At 48.5% G+C, this 9,699-nt stretch overlaps 1 long non-coding RNA gene across 1 annotated transcript; it reads right to left on the reverse strand.

Moving 5' to 3' along the window:
• Positions 1 to 1,428: 1,428 nt before the first annotated feature.
• On the reverse strand, positions 1,429 to 2,375 carry LOC120433034. The gene is made up of 3 exons (XR_005608262.1): positions 1,856 to 2,375; positions 1,630 to 1,780; positions 1,429 to 1,550 (listed from the first exon to the last, which is right to left on the reverse strand). It is a non-coding gene; the product is annotated as an uncharacterized LOC120433034 (long non-coding RNA).
• Positions 2,376 to 9,699: the final 7,324 nt, after the last annotated feature.

Genomic DNA, 9,699 nt, shown 5'->3' on the forward strand with positions numbered 1-9,699 from the left:
AGAAAAAATATTTGACTTGATGTTCAGCAGTTGGTCATCATGTTGCGCCCTATCTGCTACAGGGAAAAAATGGGAGTCACATTTTGCCTAGCGTCTGAATGAGGTTGGTTATTTGTACAACATCAGCACAGGAGGAAAGGCTAAAGTTCACTCTAGTGATTGTGGGCAAAGAAAAAGACGCTTTTCAAACGTCTTCTATATATAAAAAGCACTGAAATTAATTTGAATAGAAATTAAAATGCAAAAGAGAAAGGTAAAGTGCATATTAGAGCACTTTCTAAATGACTCTAGGGAACAAGGCTGCTGCCTCAGGATAATGCAAAGAGACCTGTTTTTAGGTACTGCACTGAACCACTGTAAAAACTGTACATAATGGTGTAATCTTAAATAATATTACATATTCTGAAAGATGTCTGATTACTTACAAATGGAAAGGTGGACTTCCCCTCACCCACCTCGCAGTGGTGTGGTCCACACCTACCATTCTTTAACTAGACACAGACACTGTTATTTGCTTTTGAAACTCACTAACTAATTTAAATTTAAACATATTTACCTTTGTTGAAAACCACATTTCATTAACTCTATCACATCGCCAGGTGCTTCATACCAAATCTGTTTGTTTTTTTTCATCTTTCTTGTATTTTTTTTTTTTACACCAAACAATGGCCCTCTTGGCCTTTCGTCATCCGAATGTTTCACCATGCCTCTCCCAACATATCACTCTAGTGGGAAATTTAGGTACAGCTTTGATTCTGCTTCATTTCACACTGCTGCACCAAAGCCAAAGCGCTTGCACAAGATTTCCATTCCATTATCCAGAGTCAATGTTTCTCCTGCCACCCTCGATCCTGGCAGAATGTTTATTTAACAGTCCACCCCTGTTATCAGCCATTAACACAAACACAACCATAATACGAATGCCATTCAGTGTCTTAGTCATGCTGTTCTTCTGTCTTATTCCTGTTATCTTTTCTTTTTTGTCCTCACAGTAGACGTCAAAATGTTTATGCTAGAGTATGTGTGTCATAAAAAAAACACTTTGGGCAAGTATCAGCAAGCAGTTTTGAAGCGCATCATGTATATTCATATATTATGCACTGCATAAATAAATTTGAACCCAATAGCCATTTCAGTCTGGAAGCACAACGACAAGAGCCTTCTCCGACTGAATATTGGAGTTTGATTGTTTTTCTGTAATCAGTTTGGAGGTTTGTGTATTTTGTGTTTTTCAAACTTGACTCGAATGTTAGGGAAATGCAGGGAAATCTTCTAACTAGTATTTTGAAACTGAAACAGTGTTTTTAATTATGATGTCATAACTGCAAATAGAATAGGAAAAAGTCAACTATCACAAACAACATAATGATGTCATGCGCCGAGGCGCGCGTGCACAAAAGGATCCAGAAGCAGACTCAAGTGCTAGCAGGAAAAGACACTTTATTATAAATAACAAAAGGCGACCCGGGAAAACCAGAGGAGCAAACAAGGAACTGAAAAACCCGGGGAAACAAATGACGCGGGGAAGCCGGAATCGGGACCGTGGGAGGCTGCAACAGAAAGGGGAGAAAATTACTAGTGAGCCAGGAAGCAGGGGAACACAAGACAGGATTAGAGTAGTAGGCTTACAATCGGAGTGGGACCGTGGGCTCGGGAGGGAAGTGGGAAAGTCCGTGAGAAGGGAATCCGTGGAGTTAGTGACGAGGCCAGATGATGCACCGGGTGATCCAATCGAGCAGGAGGACAGGCAGGTGTCAGACACTGGACGCCGGATCGAAATCTTAAACACAAGAAGGCAGATTTAACGCAGTTCAAATAAAACACTAGCGCAACGCTTTCGCGGGAGTCTAGTTACCACAGTGAGGTGATAAACGGACTGGCGTGGAGCATCCGTCAGCGCGGGGTTAAGTAGTCCTCCAGGTAATCACCCCGATGGAAAGCAGGTGTGCCGGTGATGGCCCAGCCCGGGGGTGTGGCTACCCGAGCATCACACACAGACTCCACAGACACAGGACCACAGACCATGACAAATGATCTTTGTTCTTTTGAAGTTTGCCAAAATAGGCAGTGTGCATTTTCTTATAGGCTATTTCTGTCATGGCGAGTGAAATGAGCCGTGTGGGAATTAAAGGAGGATCCAAATGCAGGCACTTGTAAAGGTGTGAGGGTGGTTTATTAAACACAACAAAAGAGATGGACAAAATGGTAAACGGAGAACTAAACTATACTGGGATAACTAAACTACTGAGCCTGAACCAGAACACAAACCTGAACACGAATAACAGCGAGCAGAAAACAGATGACGGTTGGCAGCAGGGAAACACACGGATGAGACATGGTGGATACACAGACGGACCAGCAACTACAAACACAGAAGACGCGACTTAAATACACACAGAGAAACACAAGGAGATTACACACAGGTGGGGAACACAGCTGGGAATAATCAACAAGACGAGACAGGGGTAAAACTGAACACACTCACATGAGACGCGGACCTTCACAATAAAACAGGAAATGAGAACACTACACCAAGACGCAGACCTGACACTGAGAGACAGACAGAAAATGACACATGGAACTCAATAACAATAATCATTATCACCACCATCACCACAAAATGAGAAAATCCAAAACACCAAGATAACTGAAACACAAAGTGCCAGAGAAACATAAGGAACAATCCATAATGCAAAAGTAAACCAAAATATAACAAACTCAAAATACTGGGTCCAAACTGACCAAGAACTGTGACAGTACCCCCCCTCCAAGGGCGGGCTCCCGACAGCCCCAAACAAACAACAAAAACAGAGCACCAGACCAGGGCGGGCGGAGGGGTCAAGGACGGAGGGTCCGAAACAAAAAACAAGGAGCACAAGAGTCCAAAAACACGAAAACAGGTCAAGAACACAGGAAAACAAATCAAAACCAAAACCAAACTAGAGCTCAACAAGAGTCCATGAACAGTTCAGGGGGTCGACCCGGAGGTTGGCCATACAGGAGCCAAAACAGGTCAGGGGGCCGGCCATGCACACGGCAACGGCGGCAGCGGGCAAACAGTTCTGGAGGCCGACCGTGCACACGGCAACGGCGGCAGCGGGCAAACAGTTCTGGAGGCCGACCGTGCACACGGCAACGGCGGCCCCTGCGCAGGTCCGGAGGTCGGCCGCGATGCCAGCGGTGGTGACGAACTCTGTTCGGAGGCCGTCCTCGACGGCCATGATGCCAATGTAGAGGCCTGGAAAGCGGCCGGCAGAGACGAGGCGGAACAGGACGAGCTGGGTCCCATGGCGGTGTGGCAACCGCAGGACCAGACGAGGCAGGACCAGACGTGGACGAGGCAGGACCAGGCAAAGGCGAAGCTGAAGCTGGGCCAGGCGAGGACGACGACACGGAGGCTGGGCCAGGCGTGGACGAGTCCGACGAGGCTGGACCAGACGAAGGCAGAGCAGAGGCCGGACCAGAAGAAGGCAGAGCAGGGGCCGGACCAGACGAAGGCAGAGCAGGGGCCGGACCAGGCGTGGATGAAGACATGGGGGCCGGACCTGACGGCAGCGGGACGGCTGCGGGACCTGACGGCAGCGGGACGGCTGCGGGACCTGACGGCAGCGGGACGGCTGCGGGACCTGACGGCAGCGGGACGGCTGCGGGACCTGACGGCAGCGGGACGGCTGCGGGACCTGACGGCAGCGGGACGGCTGCGGGACCTGACGGCAGCGGGACGGCTGCGGAACCTGACGGCAGCGGGACGGCTGCGGAACCTGACGGCAGCGAGATGGCTGCGGAACCTGACGGCAGCAGGCGGTGATGCTGCAGGCGGTGATGCTGCAGGTGGTGATGCTGATGCTGCAGGCGTGGATGATGGTGCTGCAGGCGTGGATGGTGCTGCAGGCGTGGATGGTGCTGCAGGCGTGGATGGTGCTGCGGCTGCAGGCGTGGATGATGCTGCGGCTGGCTGGACGGGCTCCCCGGGCCCTCCAGCCGACGAGGCCGGAAACTGGCTAGGTTCTCCTGAACCTCCAGCTGACGAAACTTGAGGCCGGACGGGCGACTCGGACCCTCCAGCTGACGTGACTTGAGGCCGGACGGGCGACTCGGGCCCTCCAGCAGACGTGGCTTGAGGCCGGACGGGCGACTCGGGCCCTCCAGCAGACGTGGCTTGAGGCCGGACGGGCGACTCGGGCCCTCCAGCAGACGTGGCTTGAGGCCGGACGGGCGACTCAGGCCCTCCAGCTGACGTGACTTGAGGCCGGACGGGCGACTCGGGCCCTCCAGCAGACGTGACTTGAGGCTGGCTGGGTTCACCTGAACCCCCAGCTGACAAGACCTGGGGCTGGACGGGCGACTCGGGCCCTCCAGCTGACGACATTTGAAGCTGGCTGGGTTCTCCCGAACCCCCAGCAGACGAAACTTGAGGCTGGACGGGCGACTCGGGCCCTCCAGCTGAGACAGACACTGAAGCAGCAGGTACGCAGACCTCTGCCAGTGTGGATACTGGCTGGAACTGAGCAGCACAGTGGCTGGACTCAGGCAGGAACAGTGGGATGTAGTCCTCAGAGGGCTGAAAGTGTTCCCCAATGCACTCAGCAGAGGACGGAGGCGGACGGGTGAACTCACTTGAACTCTCAGGGGGTGCTGAGAGCCGAGACTGTTCTGGTGAGTTCCCCAGAGAAACTGCTGGCGCTGGCGTCTTGACCTCTAGGGGTCCAGAGTCAGCTGGTGAGCGACACCCAGCCTCTGGGGAGGCCCTAGAGGGAGTAACTGTCTCTAAGGTGGCCAGCTTAAAAGAACCAGCAGATGTAATGGTGAAGTGTGTTCCCTGCTTAGAATGAGACAGTGAGGATGGTGGCTGAATGGGTGAGTGAGCTGACTGAACTGAGGCCAGCGTGGCTGCTGACTGAACTGAGGGCAGCGTTACAGGCCTGGCATTTGACTGGGATGGAAGTGAGGACGGGATAAAGGAGCGGACACGGTCATAAACTTGGAACGAGGATTCAGAACAGGCAGTCTTAGAAGCTCCAAGCATGGGTGAGACGGGGAAATCATGGTTATCCTCAGTAGAAACACAAAAAATAGCCCCAGAAACCACAGTCACAGAAGCAACAGAATCAACAAAAGCGTCCCTTTCACTCACCACAACCGGCTGCTCTGACATTCTGAATTCCGGCTGTGGGGTGCCGCGCCGACAGCGTGAACGTCGCTTCCTCTGTGGAGACGGCTCCGACGGGCCAGGTAACTCCTCATCCGGCGGTACGGACGGCACGTCCTCCGTTGAAGCGAGCGGGCGAGCAGTGACAGCGGGGGGGTGAAGGTGTAGTTCGTGGAGAATGAAGTTTTGAACAAGCGGGTGGAGTGAGTCCAATAGCCAGGGATAATCGGAGATAAGCTGTTGTAGCTTGTCCTCCACAGCATAGAGAAACGCTTCTCCCTCATGGTTTAGCCACAGGTTGATTAACTTGGTAGCTGAGTCCGTTATGAGCTTTCGAAGCTCCGTGGGTGGGGTGAATGCCGCTGGATCCATATCTGGCTGGTCCGTACTGTCACGGCGAGTGAAATGAGCCGTGTGGGAATTAAAGGAGGATCCAAATGCAGGCACTTGTAAAGGTGTGAGGGTGGTTTATTAAACACAACAAAAGAGATGGACAAAATGGTAAACGGAGAACTAAACTATACTGGGTAAACTAAACTACTGAGCCTGAACCAGAACACAAACCTGAACACGAATAACAGCGAGCAGAAAACAGATGACGGTTGGCAGCAGGGAAACACACGGATGAGACATGGTGGATACACAGACGGACCAGCAACTACAAACACAGAAGACGCGACTTAAATACACACAGAGAAACACAAGGAGATTACACACAGGTGGGGAACACAGCTGGGAATAATCAACAAGACGAGACAGGGGTAAAACTGAACACACTCACATGAGACGCGGACCTTCACAATAAAACAGGAAATGAGAACACTACACCAAGACGCAGACCTGACACTGAGAGACAGACAGAAAATGACACATGGAACTCAATAACAATAATCATTATCACCACCATCACCACAAAATGAGAAAATCCAAAACACCAAGATAACTGAAACACAAAGTGCCAGAGAAACATAAGGAACAATCCATAATGCAAAAGTAAACCAAAATATAACAAACTCAAAATACTGGGTCCAAACTGACCCAGAACCGTGACAATTTCATTTCTGTTGGCAGTCCTGCGAAACCAGTCATCGCAGAAGTTGAGGTGCATTTTTTATTGTTACGATTCCATGTAAGTTCAACTTTGGGTTAGGGGTTAGGGTTTCTTTGATTCACTACAGTAGCATATAATATAATATAGAAAAGATATATTGTTGAAATTGCACTTATACAGTGGGGCAAAAAAGTATTTAGTCAGCCACCAATTGTGCAAGTTCTCCCACTTAAAAATATGAGAGAGGCCTGTAATTTTCATCATAGGTATACCTCAACTATGAGAGACAAAATGAGAAAAAAAATTCTGAAAATCGCATTGTCTGATTTAAAAAGAATTTATTTGCAAATTATGTTGGAAAATAAGTATTTGGTTACCTACAAACAAGCAAGATTTCCGGCTCTCACAGACCTGTAACTTCTTCTGTAAGAGGCTCCTCTGTCCTCCACTCGTTACCTGTATTAATGGCACCTGTTTGAACTCGTTATCAGTATAAAAGACACCTGTCCACAACCATAAACAGTCACACTCCAAACTCCACTATGGCCAAGAAGACCAAAGAGCTGTCAAAGGACACCAGAAACAAAATTGTAGACCTGCACCAGGCAGGGAAGACTGCATCTGCATTAGGTAAGCAGCTTGGTGTGAAGAAATCAACTTAGAGATCAATCATTAGAAAATGGAAGACATACAAGACCACTGACAATCCCCCTTGATCTGGGGCTCCACGCAAGATCTCACCCCGTGGGGTCAAAATGATCACAAGAACCACACAGGTGGGACCTCGTGAATGACCTGCAGACAGCTGGGACCAAAGTAGCAAAGGTCACCATCAGTAACACACTCAAATCCTGCAGTGCCAGACGTGTCCCCCTGCTTAAGCCAGTCCATGTCCAGCCCCATCTGAAGTTTGCTAGAGAGCATTTGGATGATCCAGAAGAGCATTGGGAGGATGTCATTTGGTCAGATGAAACCAAAATAGAACTTTCTATTACAAACTCTACTTGTCATGTGCTGAGTTGCATCCAAAGAACAGCATACCTACTGTGAGGCATGGGGGAGGAAACATCATGCTTTGGGGCTGTTTCTGTTTCTGCAGGGAGTCCTGTAAAGGAAAGAATGAATGGGGCCATGTATCATGAGAATTTGAGTGACAACCTCCTTCCATGAGCAAAGGCATTGAAGATGCTGGGTCTTTCAGCATGACAATGATCCCAAACACAGCACCCAGGTGATGAAGGAGCGGCTTTGTAAGAAGCATTTCAAGGTCCTTGAGTGGCCCAGCCAGTCCCCAGATCCCAACCCCACAGAAAATCTTTGGAGGGAGCTGAAAGTGTTGCCAATCGATAGCCCTAAAACATCACTGCTCTAGAGGAGATCTGCATGGAACAATGGGCCGAAATACAAGACTTACAGAAAACGTCTGACCTCTGTCATTGCCAACAAAGGCTATATAACAAAGTACTGACATGAACTTTTGTTGTTGACCAAGATGGCGCCGGTGTGTGTGGCTGCTCGTCTGTCATTTCCAAGTTTGTTCCTGCTTATATTATTTCTAACTGGTGTCATCCACGAAACAAAGTCTCTGCTGAGGTATGATCGCCAGACACTACTGGACCTCCAACCTGTGGTCCAAAATATTGTGTCGTTTGGAGCTAGTGGGCAGCAACCCCTGCCCCCAGTTGTATCGGCAATCCCGGGTTACCCGTTCCGGGTTCCCACGCTACCTTCCTGGCGAAGGCGTCACCGTCACCGGTGTAAATGAAGCAGTCAGCTGGTGAAGCTAAAGGATTATCCAGGAGTTGCTCTGCTGGTTTCCCACCAGCGCATGGATTATTTCCAAGATTTTTTTGTGTCTCGGCGTTTCCTGGTTCCTGTTGATGCCTGCTTGGTGCCTGTGGTCGGCTTTGATGATGCTCCTCAGCCTCGCTGCCCATGCCCTCCCAGGCTAAACCCCTGCTGTCAACATTATCGAAACCTGAGATCGCTGCGTCGGGTTTCTCGACTTATTGAAACCAGGTGCTCCAGCTCCTGCCAGGATTGGCCTGGTGAACACCAGATCACTTTTAAACAAAACTTTTATTCTTCAGGACTTCTTCAGTTTCCGTGATCTGGATTTTCTGTGTGTGACTGAGACGTGGCTGAGTATTGGTGAGTCCAGTGTTCCATCTGAACTTTTACCTGTGGATTGTTGCTATTTTAATTCGCCACAGACATCAGGCAGAGGTGGAGGCACAGCAACTGTTTACAAAAAGGATTTTAAATGTAAGCAGTGTTTTCTACAGCCTTTGTTCTCCAGCTTTGAACTTACCTCGTTTGAGGTGAGTCGCACAAACCCGGTTTTCTGCGCTGTCATCTATCACCCCCCGAAATACAATAAGAACTTCACAAACGACTTTTCTGATTTTATAGCTGGGATTATGCCCAACTATGATAGTGTTCTTATTGTTGGTGAGTTTAATATACATGTATGTTGTCCTGATAAGCCACTGGTAAAGGACTTTTTAAGCCTTATTGACTCTTTTAACCTGGTACAGTCCATGCCTGGCCCTACACATGAGCACGGACACACACTGGACCTTGTTCTGTCATATGGTCTGCCTGTCACTAACTTGGAGTTTTGTGACTGTGCACTCTCAGATCATATGCCTGTGTTATTCAGCGTTGGTTTTAAACATAATGCAGTTAAATCTGGCGCTCCTGCTCGGTGCTGTCGGCTTATTAACTCCTCTACTGCCAGGCAGTTTTCTGCTGCCTTTAATCAGCTCGGTGGCCCTTCTGACTTGGTCTCCTCTGACACAGTAGAGCTTAATTCCTGGTTTTATTCTTGCTGTCAAACAATCATGGACTCTGTGGCTCCTTTAAAAACCAGGGGTCCGTTCTTCGTACCTCGCTTACTACATCCAAGATCAAATGACACATCCAAGATCAAATCATCGCGCTAACTTTGAGCTCGCTAATCCGGTTCTCCGAACACACCTGTTGTTGACGATTAGTATAGCTGGATGAAGTAATCTGAGATCACTGGGTGGCTTAAAAGGGGCTACGCATCGATAGTAGAAACATTGATCGGCAACTCTGTGATTGGTCGGCGAAGATGTCGAAGGAGCGCTCAGTATTTTACTGACAGCAGACCAAGAACTCTTGATTGAGGGATATCAGGAGTTTCAGAGTTTAATTAAAACGCAGGGGAACACTGCAAAGGCTGCAAAAGCAAGGAGAGAGGGCTGGCAGAAAGTTGCTGACAAATTAAACTCGTAAGTAATTTATTATATTATATTACATTATATCATATTATATTATATTATATCATATTATATTATATTACATTATATCCTCTTTCACATTAGAGCCACAACAGGACCCACTAGAACATGGGAACAAGTAAAAGTGAAATATAAGAATATTCTACAGAATGGTAATATTTATCACTTATATTGCTTTTAGTCTCCTGAAAAGAGACCCTGAAATAATCTGTTTGTTTGTTTGTTTATAACAG

The sequence above is a fragment of the Oreochromis aureus genome, linkage group 15, assembly GCF_013358895.1.
Source record: "Oreochromis aureus strain Israel breed Guangdong linkage group 15, ZZ_aureus, whole genome shotgun sequence".
Classification (NCBI taxonomy): Eukaryota; Metazoa; Chordata; class Actinopteri; order Cichliformes; family Cichlidae; genus Oreochromis; species Oreochromis aureus.